Source organism: Schistocerca cancellata, chromosome 11 (assembly GCF_023864275.1).
Source record: "Schistocerca cancellata isolate TAMUIC-IGC-003103 chromosome 11, iqSchCanc2.1, whole genome shotgun sequence".
In the NCBI taxonomy this organism is placed as follows: domain Eukaryota; kingdom Metazoa; phylum Arthropoda; class Insecta; order Orthoptera; family Acrididae; genus Schistocerca; species Schistocerca cancellata.
The window spans coordinates 107,280,549-107,297,435 of record NC_064636.1 but is presented as its reverse complement, the minus strand read 5'-3'; positions in this window follow the sequence as shown (position 1 = coordinate 107,297,435).

The window sequence follows — 16,887 nt, the reverse complement described above, 5'->3', positions numbered from 1 at the left end:
TGTCCAATTCATATTTACTCCAACAATCTGCAAATATACCAAACAATTACCTGCAGGGACTATTATCTCCCCACCTAACTCACTTGTTTCGTATCAAGGCAGCTTGAATGCACATCTACCATTTTATGAAACAAATTCTGAGTTCCTTTATCGATTAACATTTTGTCAGCCCTTCCTTTGAGCTTGCCTTCTAAGACTATGTTTGACACCATTCTGATTTCTCCGTTTCTCATGGGATTCATTGTTCTTGTAGGGGGCAAGGGTGGGTGGCAGAGCCTGCCCACCTCGTTTTCTCACTGTGCATTTGCATTTCCCCATTCCAACCTCTCGTTTCGCCTATTTCTTTGCAGTGAATTTTGCTGTGGAAGCCCTGCCTCAGATTTTATGTGCAGCCATCAGTGGTATGCCCTGTGGTACAACATGAGAACAATTCGTACAACAAGGAATGTGACAGCGCTGAGCCAAGTGTTCAGTTTTCCACACTGCTGCCAGCTTGTACCATTTCGATTGATGTGGCATGGATCACTACTGCGCACAGTGGCTGAAACAAATAGACCTGCTTCCTCACGCAACAAAGCCAATCTGATGGCTCTGTGTAATGAGGTGGAGGATGCCTTCTTAACTTCACTCCCAAAATGTGGATAACTCCATAAATAAATACGTCAATAGCTCTTGCTTCGGTTTCTTCAATTAGAACCTCTTTGCCCAGCGCATATGTGTGGCAAGGCACAGTTCTTATTCTGTCTGCAAAAGCCTCGAATACATTGTCGTTTTTTTGGCGCAAAGTGGACGACAAGTGTCGGTAGTAACTCACATACTGTGTGATCAAAAGTATCCAGACACCGCCAAAAACATACGTTTTTCATATTAGGTTCGTTGTGCTGCCACCTACTGCCAGGTACTCCATATCAGCGACCTCAGTAGACATTAGACGTATTGAGAGGACAGAATGGACTTCGAATGTGGTCAGGTGATTGGGTATCACTTGTGTCATTCATCTGTACAGGAGATTTCCACACTCCTAAGAATCCTTAGGTCCACTGCTTCCGATGTGATAGTGAAGTGGAAACGTGAAGCGACACGTACACCACAAAAGCGTACAGGCCGACCACGTCTGTCGACTGACAGAGACCGCCGACAGTTGAACAGGGTCGTAATGTGTAATAGGCAGACATCTATCCAGACCATCATACAAGATTCGAAACTGCATCAGGATCCACTACAAGTATTATGACAGTTAGGCGGGAGGTGACAAAACTTGGATTCACTTCTGGGCAGCTGCTCGTAAGCCACACATTATGCCAGTAAACGCCAAACGACGCCTCGCTTGGTGTAAGAAGTGTAAACATTGGACGATTGAACAGTGGAAAAGCGTTTTGTGAAGTGACGAATCACGGTACACAATGTGGCGATCCGATGACAGGGTGTGGGTATGGCAAATGCCCGTGAACGTCATCTGCCAGCGTGTGTAATGCCAACAGTAAAATTCGGAGGCGGTGGTGTTATGGTGTGGTCGTGTTTTTCATGGAAGGGACTTCCACCCCTTGTTGTTTTGTGTCGCACAATCACAGCGCAGGCCTACATTGATGCTTTAAGCACTATTTTGCTTCCCACTGTTGAAGAGGAGTTTGGGGGTGGCGACTGCATCTTTCAACACGATCGAGCGCCTGTTCATAATGCACGGCCTGTGGCGGAGTGGTTACACGACAATAGCATTCCTGTAATGAACTGGCCTGCACAGAGTCCTGACCTGAATCCTATAGAACACCTTTGGGATGTTTTGGAACGCCACATAGCAGATGTTTTGCAGAAATGTGGTGACACTTTTGCTGGGTTTCTCCTAAAAGGAAGGAAAAACGAAGCTGCAGAAAGAATACTAGCAAACATGTGGTATATATATGACTGTTTCCACTGTAGATGCTCTAGAACTGCTTGCAGGCCTACAGCCTGTCAATTTTCACGTTCACATTGATGTACTAAATCAGCAGTCTGCTCCTGTAACTGTATTTTATGTCATAACAGTGCATTAACCTGTTCTTGGATGAAGGGAGCATTATCTGCCTCAACATTCCCGGCAACAGCGGCTTCTTGCCATTCGTCCGGCCAATTCGCTCCAGAGCACATGCCAGGCATTGTTACAAAATTTGATACCGAAAGTTCTAGAGACCAAAGATATTAACAAACGTAGAGACCTAACCGTGTGGAAGTGCAACGGCGGCAGCTCGCAGAAAGACAGTGGTAGAATGTAACTTCTCGTAGCAGCGAGACTGCCATTCGTGTTTCCAGAGTCGGGTGGGGAGATGTGCCGACAGCAGTGTCAGCGCGGTCAGCAGCACAGTGTGAAGTGTCGGCGACGTTGGAGTCAGCAGGATCGGCGTCAATACAGACCCTCAACAGACAGCGCAGTGATGATGAGATGTGGCTTCGGCCTTCAGTGGCGACGGGGTTGACGTTGACTGTTGCTGGGATAGTCAGTGCAGCAGCATGATGTGTGGTGTGGGTGGTGCACAGCGAGCAACTGCTGAATGTAAGGGGCTGCATGTGTGGCAATGGAAGGCCTGGTGCAGACGGACACTTGGCAGTGCCAGCAGCGCGTATCACTCACACACAAACGTGTGGCATGGCACGAAAGAGAGCGTCAAACACTAACTGATGGAAGTAGTGCAGTAAGGCAGCTCTCTCTCTCTCTCTCTCTCTCTCTCTCTCTCTCCCTCCCTTAGGATCAATAAGTGGCGATTATCTGCAAAGGCTATGCCAGCCCACATTGACAGGTTAATCCTGCCCCATAACTGACACCACTCTGTCCAGGCACGGACAAGTTAGGATGGTGGTGGGATGGGGGCACCCAGGTTTGCTAGGAAATTTCTTGAAATGCAGACTGTGACCAGAAAATTAACTATCACAATTGGAATGTATTATCTACAGATCCTAACATTAAAGAGAGGCAAGTGATGTGTTCTACGGCCGGTAGGCAAGAGAGCAGTTGTGTGGTCAGGTGCCCCTGTCGCTGGCGCCCACTGTTTCTAGCTTTCTTATTGGCTAGCAGACGGGTACCTTAAGGCATCGCATGGCCACTATGCCTTTGGAATAGCATCCCCTGTCAGCAATACCCTCTGTGAACTGAGTGTGGGTAGGTGTGCATCGAGTAGCGTGTGGTATAGCACCAGTCCAGGCCCAGCAACTGCCTCATCATAAGATGCTATACCAGAACCATGAAATAGAATGAAATAAGAGCTTGAAAAACTCCCCACAATGTTTTAGATAATCACTCAGTCTGAATGCTCACCACTCTCATCATCACCACCCTCTTCACATTCTATATCATCATTAATTTTCACCACAAGTTTGTCATTGTTGGATGAATAACACCGGTCACAAATTTTAATAGTTATTTCATTTTTCGTCCCACTATCCACACACAATTTTTTGGAGACTGTTTGTAACTCCGCTTCTGAAAATGATGATTCAATGAATGACTTCTTAGTTTCAAGTTCACCAGGCACTGACTGAAAAGGGAAACAGGGAAATTCTCACAACTGTTTCAGATTTCTTCTGCCAGCTGAAATTGTTCAGAAAATTAACTTATGTAGAGCTCTAATGGTTTTAACCAGTGAAGTGGTTTGCTTTTCCGATTTCACTTAACATTGCCGTTTACAGAGCTTTTTCGCCAGCTACTTCCTTCTCTTTTCCACCGCGTTTCAAATGTCTCCTTGCGTCGCTCTGCTACTGCTAATCGTCGTTAAAATATAAATCCTCGTCGTAGATATAAAATCGCCAGAATCACATGTCGCTATGTCGTCGCAGCAAAACGACGCTTAGAAAAGTTTGGAGTAAACGTCGTGAATTAGGCACCAAAACTGCGACATCACTCATTCAGTTGATTTCGAACAGAGCCCCAAAATTTGTAGGAGAAACAGTTCGGACTTTCACAATGAAACTATTTATTAATGTCCACGTTACAATAGAAAAAAACGGAGCATAACCATCAAATTAATGTTTTTTTTCCTTGACCATTATTTCTCCAGGAACAAACAAAACTACTTTCCAATAGTCAGCTTCTCTGGCGTGTCACTAGTCTCGTCAACAGAAAAACATTTAAACCCCTCATCTGAATCCAATAGTAGTTTTTATTGGGCCTTAGAAGAGATCATAAACATAAGAAAACTTGAATTTGCATATGCCATGAGTAGCATTATTTCATCATAAATATAAAAAGACTTGCATTTGCATATGCCATGAGTAGCATTAAAATGACAGTACTGTTTTTCAAATCTAATAAGGAACTATCTATTCTATCAGTTAAATGCAAATTGCTCCAGCTGGGTAATAAACCAGATAAGTTTACACTTACAGTGCTCACAATGGGATACAAAAGTGAGAGGAGTGCACCAAGAAAAAAAAAAGGCAGGGATTGATTGTGCATGATTGAGGGAAAAGTGAGCATGCATGGCCAAACAGAAAATGGACTGAAAGGGTGGAAGGAACTAGAATTTAGGGAAGGAAGGTGTACAAAAGAGAACAGAATGGTGTCTTCATTTGATTGTGGAACCACAAGCTAGGCAAACACAATATTACTGTTTCTTGAAATGGTGACTGTCAATGTCAACAGTAATAGGTAAATGTAGATGTCATCTTTAAATGACTGGTATCGACAGTCTTTAGATGCTGGGTGCAGTAAGATGATCTTTGTGAAACCTGCCTGGCGTGTGATTTTGGAATCAGGTGAGGGTTTCCTTCCATTCCCACTTTATTTGGATAGTGTTTACTGTTGTTTTGTATGAATAGTGACTTATTTTTTATCATAATTGTTTATTATTAAAACATTATGTGTGTTTGCATATTCTGCCAAGTATGATATTGTTTATAATGGCTGCATTCTTTATGATGTTAAGTAGTATATGTATCTGTTTGTCTATGCAAATTTCCAGTTCAAATGGGGTTGTTATTAATTTGGATGGTACACTGCTATATAAATTGTGATCTTCCATTAGGACATGTGGTCCACAATCTTGTCATAATGTTGAGGCATAATCTCCTATAGTTTTGTTCACTTCATCACCCCAACCATTCCCCCTCATCCTTCTATTTCCTATTTAGCTTACTTCTTCCCTTCACCATGCTTGCTTGCCTTCCCATTCCTCATACTCAATCTAACTCCTCCCCCCCCCCAACCCCCTCTCCTGCTGCCTCAGTGTGCACTCTGTGTGTTAAATTATGTCAAATCTGTAAAGGAAACCAAGACATGGTGCCGTTCAACTGAACCATGAGGTCCAGCACCTAGAACAACTTCCATTCTGTGGTGCAGCAAAGAGTAAGATAGGTAGAGTCTAAACAGGCGAGGAATGTCTGGTCTTCTGGCCATTCAGGAAAATAAAAGAAATGTTGTGACCTGTCAAAGATATTATTAGCTACAGAATGCCAGGGATTTATGATTCTTTGTGAGTGCAGCATTAATTACATGGGGCAGTATGTGAGGCTGTTGCTAATCAGTGTGTTGAACACTGTCACCTTAAGTGCACAAACGTTAAAAACGCAGCAGTTTGTGGAAACACGAGATTATGTTTGTAGAGATGAGGAATCTGATTAGCATTTCAAACTGTTGGGTCTCTGTGATTAGGGAAGCAGTAGAAATTAGACAGTATACTCACAACTTCAATAGAGACACTGGCAATGCACTTAGCAATTTATTTATCTGCTGATTATTTAGTGTGTTATGTAGATACAAGAACAGACCAAATGTTGCACAAGTGTTAGTATATAACACATAATACATATTTTAACTCGATTTCAAACAAGTTAGTATAAGTAAAACAGTACATAGAGGCATGCACTTGAGAAAGAAAATTGATAGAGGAAAACTTAACATAGTTCTACATCTACATCTACATACACACTTTGCAAGCCTTCGTGTGGTACATGGCATGGCATAACTTATTCCACTACTAGTCATTTGCTCTACTGTTTCACTCACAGAAAGCACAAGGGGAAAACGACTGTCTATATGCCTCCATATAAGCTCTAATTTTTCTCATATTACCTTTGGAATCCTTACGCAAAATGTACATTGGCGGCAGTAAAATCGTTCTGCACTCAGCTTCAAATACCGGTTTTCTAAATAATCTCAATAGTGTTCCCTCAAAAGAACGTCACGTTCCCTGCAGGGATTCCCATTTGAATTTCTGAAACACCTCTGCAATACTTGCATGATGTTCGAACCCACTGGTAACAAATCTAGCAACAAGCCTCTGAATTGAAACTTCCTGGCAGATTAAAACTGTGTGCCCGACCAAGACTCGAACTCGGGACCCGCGGAAGGCAAAGGTCCCAAGTTCGAGTCTCAGTCGGGCACACAGTTTTAATCTGCCAGGAAGTTTCATATCAGCGCACACTCCGCTGCAGAGTGAAAATCTCATTCTGGAAACATTCCGCAGGTTGTGGCTAAGCCATGTCTCCGCAGTATCCTTTCTTTCAGGAGTGCTAGTTCTGCAAGTTTCGCAGGAGAGCTTCTGTAAAGTTTGGAAGGTAGGAGACGAGATACTGGCAGAAATAAAGCTGTGAGGGCCGGGCGTGAGTCGTGCTTCAGTAGCTCAGATGGTAGAGCACTTGCCCGTGAAGGCAAAGGTCCCGAGTTCGAGTCTCGGTCGGGCACACAGTTTTCATCTGCCAGGAAGTTTCGTATCAGCGCACACTCCGCTGCAGAGTGAAAATGTCATTCTGGAAGCCTCTGAATTGCTTCGATGTCTTCCTTTAATCCCACTTGGACCGACACTCAGGCAGTATTCAAGAATGTGCGGCCCTAGTGTGCTATAAGCGACCTCCTTTTGAAGATGAAGCACACTTTCCCAAAATTTTCCCCGCAAACTGAAGCCGACCATCTGTCTTCTCTACTACAATACTTACGTGCTCTTTCCATTTCATATCACTTTGCAACATTATGCCTAGATATTTGAATGAGATGACTGTGTCAAGAAGGACACTACTAAAGCTATATTCGAACATTAGGGAATTGTTTTTTCTATTCATCTGCATTAACTTACATTTTTCTACACGCAGAGATAGCTGCCATTCATCACATGGACTATAAATATTGTCTAAGTTATCTTGTATCCTCCTACAATCACTCAACGACGACACATTCCTGTACAACACAGCAGCACCAGCAAACAGCCGCAGATTGCTATCCACCCTCTTGGCCAGATCTTTTGTGTATATAGCGAATAACAGCAGTCCTGCCATGCTTTCCTTGTACACTCCTGACAATACCCTTGGCTCTGATAAACACTAGCCGTCGAGGACAATGTACTGGGGTCTTCAAACCAGTCACATACATGGTAATCTATTCCATATGGGCAGGTTAAAACAACAGTCTGGATCGCAATAATATTTTATTAACGACGGTTTGAACTTCTACATGAAATCGAAACAGGCCAATAATAAAAAGTTACTGCAGTCTAGATTGTTGTTTTAACCTAGTTGTATTCCAGATCTCTATTATTCATCTGCAACATATTGACCAAATTTATGATGTAGTCTATATGAAATTCACCATCTGATATGAGTCATGATGCTGTAAACTATGCTGGGTAGCAAGCACAAACGTAACTTATGAGTACAGAGGACATCACACAAGCATACACCATCTTTGTGATGTCATTGTGATGTAATTTAGCCAATCAGTTGCCATCCACTGGGCACAAAAATGGTAGTTATACAGCAGTCCCCTGGTGATGGAGGACGTCATCAGAAGTTTTGGATTTGATCCAAATTTGATGTAGCATGTTAACTCCGAACTTTTTATCCATGCAAGTAAGATTATTGTTTAAAACTACTTGTTGACCGTCTTACAGAAGCCTCTTAGTCCTTCGTATTCTTACATTTACATGTCAGTCTATTGACTCTCTAATGGTATATGTTGTTAATAGTGTGACTTATGATCATCACTGAAATGAACCGACAACATATGGGAAGCAAGAAAAATTTCCATGTTGTCTATCGATCCCTACTTCAGATTCAAAATGGGATTTTAGATTATTATACAAAAATCTTTATTGGGTTGCTGATAGACATCCACCAGAATACTGGAAATTGCAAAATATTTTTTAAAAAAATACAAAGGAAAGGACTATCTTATTAGTCTCCCCTTCCATAATCATAATGTTTGGTCATATACTAGTTAACACTAATGTTCATATTAAAAGCTTTTTAACTTTACTGTTATATGTACAACCGATGGTGTTCCTTGTACAGTAATAAAATGGTTTATATAAAGTGTTACAGAAAATCAGCAGCTGAGTAAAAAACTATTCCTAGCTTTTAGGAGTCTTAATTCCTTCCTCCGGGAAGATGCACAAGTTTGAGAAGATTGGGTACATGAGGAAGGCCACTTGGACCACACATTGAGAGGGAACTACCTACACAGAACACTAGTGTGACCCATTCTTGCATACAGCTTGAGTGTTTGGGATCCCCACCAGGTTGGATTAAACGATCACATGGAAGCAATTCAGAAGTGGGCTGTAATATTTATTAACTGTAGGATCAGTCAACACGTGAGTATTATGGAAATGCTTTGTGAACTCGTATCAGAATTCCTGGGGGAAAGACAACATTCTTTTCGTGGAACACCACTGAGAAAATTTGGAGAACTAGCATCTCAAACTGGCAGCAGAAAGACTCTACAGCTGCCAACGTATATTTTGCGTAAGGACCATGAAAATAAGAGAAATTAAGACTTGTGCAGAGGTATATAGATATCATTTCTACATCGGTCTATTTGCAAGTGAAACTGGAAAGGAAATGATTTGCAGTGTTACAAGGTATCCTCCACCAGCAGATATGGTATGTATCTGTGAATACATATATGCTGAATACGGAAAAAAATAGTGACCGCCTACTACATTAAAAAATTAGTTGATATTAGCTATCTCGTGATTTGTTTCAAATGATTTGTTCCACATTTAACACTGTACACTGTGATAACCAGTGGCTTGCACGTATAACAGTCCTATAATTTGGAGATGTGAGTACTGTCTACCTCTATTAATATTCCTCATTCAGCTCTGTTTATCAAACTGCCACATACAGATAAACTGGATTCTGAAAAATTACAGAGTTAGATGCACCTGACATGTAGCTATTTGTTTACATAACAACAATAAAAAAATCAAGCATAACACGTATTGGGGCTAGAGAATATAAAATGAGGAGCCAAAACATTATGACCACTGTCCACTGCGAGGTTGAACGCCTTCTGGTGGTGTTGCGGGCGCATGACACAGTAAGAAAAGAATGTAAGTGGATGAGAGACGAATGGGCAATCATTATAGTGAAGATATGGGCCGCAAATGCGGAGATATACTGATATGAGGGGTACATTGTTGTGGCGCTGCAGCTGGAAACGAGAATCTCTGAAACGATGAAGCTGGTCGCCTTTTGGCGTACTTCTGTCGTGAGCACTTACGAAAAGTGCTTCAAGGATGGTAACATGAGTAGGCCATATTGTATTGGACGACCACGTCTCATCAGGAAACGTAGCTATCGGAGGATCCCCCACTGTGTAATCCAGGATGGGCAGCGATCTGTGGCAGACCTGGCGACAATGCTGGCGCAGGCACAAGTATTTTGGAACACACCATTCAAAGATGGCTCTGAGCACTATGGGACTTAACAGGTATGTTCATCAGTCCCCTAGAACTTAGAACTACGTGAACCTAACTAACCTAAGGACATTGCACAACACCCAGTCATCATGAGGCAGAGAAAGTCCCTGACCCCGCCGGGAATCGAACCCGGGAATCCGGGCGTGGGAGGAACACACCATTCAAAGGCCACTGTTGAAAATGGAGCTCCACATCATACGACCCTATGTGTTCCTGTGCTGACCCAGTGACACTGTTAGTTGTGATTGTAGTGGACGCAGCATAACTGAGTTGTCACAGTGGATCGGCAGAATCGTGTCGCCTGTCGAATGAGTCACATTTCTTGTTATAAACAGGTGAATGGTTGTGTCCTTACACGTCATCATTCAGACGAATGACTGCACGAAGCGTGCACTGCGGCACAAATGCAGAACAGTAAGGGCAGAATTATGCTATGGGATGAACCTGTTTGTGTTGCAAGGTCCGAATTGTGCTACAGTGGTTTTAGGTGCATTATAGTGAACTCACATTGATGTTTTGGCCAGCAAATGTATCTGATCTGCACCTGTTGAAACCCATATTTTGGCGCCAGCTGTGTGCCTGTAAACCACCATTCCATAGCTTATGGGAATTGCTTGTCCTGTGCGTAGATATATGGTGCAAAATACTTTTGGAATCCTGTCAAGGACTTGTAGAATCCATGCTAAGCAGAATCTCTGATGTACTGTGTTTTAAAAGTGGAGCAACACACTGTTAAACAGGTGGTCATAATGTTTTATCTCATTGGTGTATGTGGGATAGAGTATGATATTGCAAGCCCTTGCCCCCCTCCCCCCCTCCCCTCTCCCAACGAAATCTTGCTTGAGGTTACAGGCCTATTTGCAGTGCAGTCTGAGGTCTACATTAGGTTGAAAGAGATAATTTTATTGTCAGTTGTGGAACTCAGTGAATGTGAAATAAAGCTTATAGAAACAGACTGATGTGTGGCATTGCCTAGTATTTATGTTTGCGCCATATTTAAATGTACTTTGGTATATTTAACGCACTTTTTGTCATAAAAACTAAAACCCTATAGCAAAGCCCAACAATACATATTAGACAATGAAAAACCATCTGATGAATATTTTGATGCATTTTATGTACGTATATCATATGTAAACCGCAAAAAATGGAAGAGAAATTCCAATATATAACTTTTACCCACATTTGGCCCTTTTTCCACATTTGTTACTGCTGCTATGGGTGTAAAGACAAATTCTTAATTAACTACTGCTAAGCCCTGATCATCAATTAGATTAGGAAGCACCGCTGTATATATTGAAAAACGTTGAGACACATTGCAATGAAGGTGACATAATATGTGTTATGCTATAAATCACTTTGTCATTCAATTAATAATTCATAGTCACTTCATTGGCTTCAGTCAATCATGTAACACATTAATCTGGGCAGAAGTTGGTGCTGCACCCCGCCACTACCCATGAGATCCTGGTTGTGGTGACAGATTGATCTGTAGTACAGCCTGAGGTCTAGGTTGAGACAAGTAATGAAGGTGAAATATTATTTGTTATGCTATAAATCATGTGTCATTCAATTAATAGTTTGTAGTCACTTCATTGGCTTCACTCAAGCATGTAATCTTGGCTAAAGTTATTTATTGGACCCTGTCCCTCCCCCTGAAATCCTGGTTGTAGTGACAGACTGATCTGTAGCGCAGCCTGAGATTTACGTTAGGTTGGAAGGTGACAACTGGGTTGAGTTAGGGAAACCAATGAACGTGAAAGCAGAAAATCTGGTTACAGTAACAAACTGGCTGGTAGCAAAGCCTAATATCAAAGTCCATGCCATATTGAAAAATGCAAGGGTGTCCAATATGTAAATATTACACTAATCTGTATCTATTACTACGCTATGGACTAGTCTGTCACCATGGTCTCTCAAGATTATTCGTATTTGAACCTCTTTTCTGCATTTAATTCTCATGACCAAAGCTCCATTTAGCAGTATGTACTGACTTGACATTCCAAAATGGAGCTGCAGACAGGTCTGTATTTAAAGGCTTTGGGCAAGACATGAGCAACGTCACTTATGTAAACAGAGCTGCTTAAGACCAATTCACACAGTCTGTCATGGCACCGTCACAGCAACATCACATCGCGGCGCTGTCACATCAGGGTGTATTCACGCCGTCCATCATGGCATGGCACGTCAAGCCAATTCAAGTCGCGTGATCTCAACTCATATTACTGTCCTCAGCTGTTCTTTTCGTGGGAATTCCGATATTCGCAAGGTGATTTTCACCTTTTTTACATGTGAACTGCACAGTGCACATACACAACGCAGCAGCTTATATGTGTGGATGCTGGAGTCCAAATCTGTACGAAAAGGACATTTATTGGACTCAAATAGTTTGCAGCTTGCAGGGATAGCTTTTATATTAAAGAAGGGAATAGCTGTTCAGAATTCGGTTTTGGTTAATATAATTCATCCTTGCATTCAGTTATATTGTTCGAAGAATTTGAGTGATGTAGGTGGAAACAATATGCGGGTACAGTTAAAAGAATTGTTGAAGAGAGGCCTGTTACTGTAAACATCAAAAATAAACCAAGTCTAACGATTATTCATACCGGGCATGTATATTTGTTTCTAATGAAATGCAATAGGTGATGAGGCGCTATGGTCTCGTTTGAACATTGTTCATTCTAATTGTCATATTGGCCATTGTCCGTCTGTGAAGGAGGAGGTGGATACAACGCCGTGAGCCATTTAGTCCGGAGACGCTGGTATGGGAGATTTCGTCCGATGAAGCATCGTGTTATTTGCAGGATGAGACGATGAGGTGAGGACAATTTCATTAAGGAATAAATATACTGAGAAACAATGGTTAGAATACAAAGTTCCTTGAATAGGTTTCTACACGATCCTCTTGAATTTACACCACAAATGAGTCTTATTACACTCTTTTGCATACTAAAAATTTTTGCTTGTTTTGACGAATTACCCCAGAATATGAACCCATATGACATAATGGAATGAAAGTAAGTAATCCCTGAAATTTAACACTGTCAAGCTTTTCAATATGCATGTCTTCATGTGTTATGCACATGCTGGAAGGAAATCTCCTACAAGTTCAGAACTACATATAGTGAATCAGCTTTAAACCATTTATTCATGTCAGTGAAAATTTGATTAGTTGCTATTTCTGAATCAGTACTTCACTTGCTACTTCTTCCAATGTTTGTATCATCTACAAACAAAACAAACTTAGTATCTCGTAATGTAACCAGTGTGAGGTCATCAATGTACACAAGAAAATGCCATGGATCCAAGATAGAACGTTGAGGAACACCACATGTAATTAATTCCAGGTTAGATGAAGACTGACTATTTACTGCATAGGTATTTTGCAACGACACCCTTTGTTTTCTAGTTAGATAAGAGTCAAACCATTTTGCAGCAGTGCCAGTGACACCATAATATTCTAATTTACTTAAGAGAATGTTGTGATTCACACGGTCAAAGGCTTTAGATAGATCACAGAAAATGAAGGTGAATAGTAAAATTTTTGTTGATGGCAGGACTCGAACCAAAATAACCACATTTACATTTCAACTGCCTTCACCGATCATTACGTATTTTACCCACTGCACCAGAGTGGTTAACTGTAGTTTCACACTTTGTTCTGTTTCATATGCCAGCTGAAACTAGTAACCTCAATAACTCATTAGCTGACATTTAATGTCAATAAATTGTACCTTTTAGAAAGATTTTCAATGTATTTGTGTGGAACAGCATTTTATTATGTGGTTACAAGATAAAAGACACCAAATACAAGTTTGACGAAATTCAATATGGCCTCATGCAGGTGCTTCAGCCAAAGTATATCTTTGAAAGGAGTGCAGCCAGAGTACCTCTCGTAACGTATATGCAAATAAAGGCATGTTCACATCTTTCCCAGCCATAAGCCTATATTATGCGGGAAGAGGATATGAACAGAATCAGTGTTATATGCATAACATAAAGTAGGCATTGAATGAAATTTAAAAAAAATCTTAGTTCTCTGATCCTTCAATGGATGATGTGGGCAAAATGTTCCCACATTTCACATCTACATCTATACTCTGCAAACCACCGTGAGGTGCACGGCAGAGGGTACGTCCCATTGTATCAGTTGTTAGGGTTTCTTCCTGTTTCTTTCACATATGGAGCATGGGAAGAATGACTATTTGAATGCATTGTGCGTGCAGTAATTATACTAATCTTATCTTCACGGTCACTATGTGAGTGGTACATAGGTGGTTGTATTATGTTCCTAGAGTAATCATTTGAAGTTGGTTCTAGAAATTTTGTTAACAGACTTTCTCGAGATAGTTTACATCTAACTTCAAGACTCTTCCAGTTCAGTTCATTCAGACATCTGTGACACTCTCCCATGGGTTACACAAACCTGGGACCATTTGTGCTGTCCTTGTCTATAATGTTCAGTATCCCCAGTTAGTCATGACTGGTACAGATCCCACACACTTAAGAAATATTCTAGAACCAGTCACACAAGTGATATGTAAGAAACCTCCTTTGTAGTTGGATTGTGTTCCCTATTATTCTGCCAATAAACCAGTCTACCACCTGCTTTACCCAAGACTGAACATAGGTGATCATTCCATTTCATATCCCTATGAAGTGTTACACTCAGGTATCTGTATGAGTTGGCTTATTCCAAAAGTGATTGATATTATAGTCAAAGGATACTACTTTTTTTTGTTTTGTAAAGTGTGCAGATTTACATTTGTGAACACTTAAAACAAGTTGCCAATCTCTGCAGCACTTTGAAATTTTATCAACATCTGAATGAATGTTTATGCATCTTCTTTCAGATAGTACTTCATTGTAGATAACTGCATCATCTGCAAAAAGCCTGATGTTACTATTAATATTGTCTGCAATGTGATTCATATACAGCATGAACAGCAAGTGTCCCAAAAAACTTCCCTGGACCACACCGAAGTTACTTCTACATCTGACCATGATCCTCCATCCAAGATAAGATGTTATAACCTCCCTGCCAAAAAGCTCTCAATCCAGTCATAAGTTTCACTTGATACACCATATGATCATAATTTTCACAATAAGTGTAGGTGTGGTGCTGAGTCAAATGCTTTTCAGAGATCGAGAACACAGCATCTATCTGATTGCCTTGATCCATAGCTTTCAGTTTGTTGCGTGAAAAAGTGGCCGTTAGGTTTTACATGATCGATGTTTTCGAAATCCATGCAGGTTGGCATTGAGGAAGTCATTCTGTTAGAGATACCTCATTACGTTTGAACCCAGAATATGTTGCAAGATTCTACAGCAAATCGATGGCAAGGATGTTCGACGGTAGTTTTTTGGATCACTTCTGCTACCCTTCTTGTAGATGTGTGTGACCTGTGCCTTTTTCCAAGAACTGGGCACTGTTTTTTGTTCGAGGTATCTACGGTAGAGCGGCTAACTCAGCCGCAAATTCAGTGTAGAATGTGATAGGGTATCTGTCAGGCCCTGGAGCTTTGTTTAATATTAACGATTTCAACTGTTTTCCAATACCACTGACACTAATACTTATTTCACTAATTTTTAAGTGATATGAAGACTAAATTGGGGCAAATCTCGTGGGTTTTGCTTTGCAAAGGGACATTTGAAAATGGGAGTTACGTGTTTCAGGTTTTGCTTTGCTACCCTCAATTTAAGTTTGTGTCTCATCAGTAGGGACTGGACACTAACATGGTGCCACTAACAGCCTTTACGTATGACCAGAATTTCGTTGGGTTCTATCAAAGATCATCTGACAATATTCTGCTACAGTAGTCACTGAAGGCATCATGCATTGCTGCCTTGACAACCAAACACGTTTCATACAGCATCTCTATATCTATAGCCCTAAGCTTTGTTTTACATGTATTATGCAGTAACCTCAGTTTCTTCAGAAGTTTCTTAATAGTGATTGTATACCAGGGAGCTACTTTCCCATTATGAACTGTTCTAACATGTGCATATCTACCAGTACATGGTGAACTATTTTTCTAAACCTGAGCCAGAATTCCTGCCCCGTACTGCAAGTTTCAAGCTCCTCATTGAGATATGACACTACTGATTTTTTATCTAGTTTACTGAATACATATATATATATATATATATATATATATATATATATTTATATATATATACAGGGTGTCCCAGCTATCTTGTCCACCCAAAATATCTCTGGAACAATAACAGCTATTGGAAAACGACTTTCACTGGTATCAATGAGGCCCATGAATGTACATATTTGGAAACATTCTAAAACGAAAGCATATGTATTTTTTAACACAAACTTATGTTTTTTTAAATGGACCTCCTATTTTTTACCGTTGTTTCGGACCTCTTGATAAGTATGGCAGTGTGATTATGCATGTCAATCACATCGTGATTACGGGCAGCATGGGGTTCAAGTGTGAGCCTCAGGACGTGCGCTAGCAGCACATGTCGGGTGTTTCAAGTGTCAACTTCACGTCTTAATATCTCAGGATGTAATGGGAATATTGCGATGCAATCAACGCCATTGTGTATGTGCTTTGTCATGCTATGGATTTCTGGAGAAAAAATATAGGAGGTCCATTTAAAAAAAAAAACATAAGTTTGTGTTAAAAAACACATATGCTTTCGTTTTAGAATGTTTCCAAATATGTACATTCATGGGCCCCAGCCCTACATTGATACCGGTGAAAGTCGTTTTCCAATAGCTGTTATTGTTCCAGAGATATTTTGGGTGGACAAGATAGCTGTGACACCCTATATATATGTATATATATATATATCTGCTTGTTTCAATTGTCCTTTGTACTTTGGTAGTTATGGTTGCTACAATCACATGGTGGTCATTGATACAATAAGATCAGGTCTATTTGTTGCCACTGGATCCAATATATTTCCATCATCGGTGGGGTTCCTGGCTATCTGTTTTAGGTAGTTTTCAGAAAAGACATTTCATAAATTTCCACTGGATGTCTTATCATGCCTACCACTAACAAAACTATAATTTTCCCAATTAATTGTTGCATGATTGAAGTCTCTACTGATGATTACAATATGAGTGAGGAACTTACGTACAAGTGAACTGTAAAGCTTTTAGTTACATTAGAAGATGAGTCTGGTCGACAATAGAAGGATCCAATTATGATTTTTATACCCACCCCTGATACTGACTCTTGCCCAAACGATTTCACATGCAGCT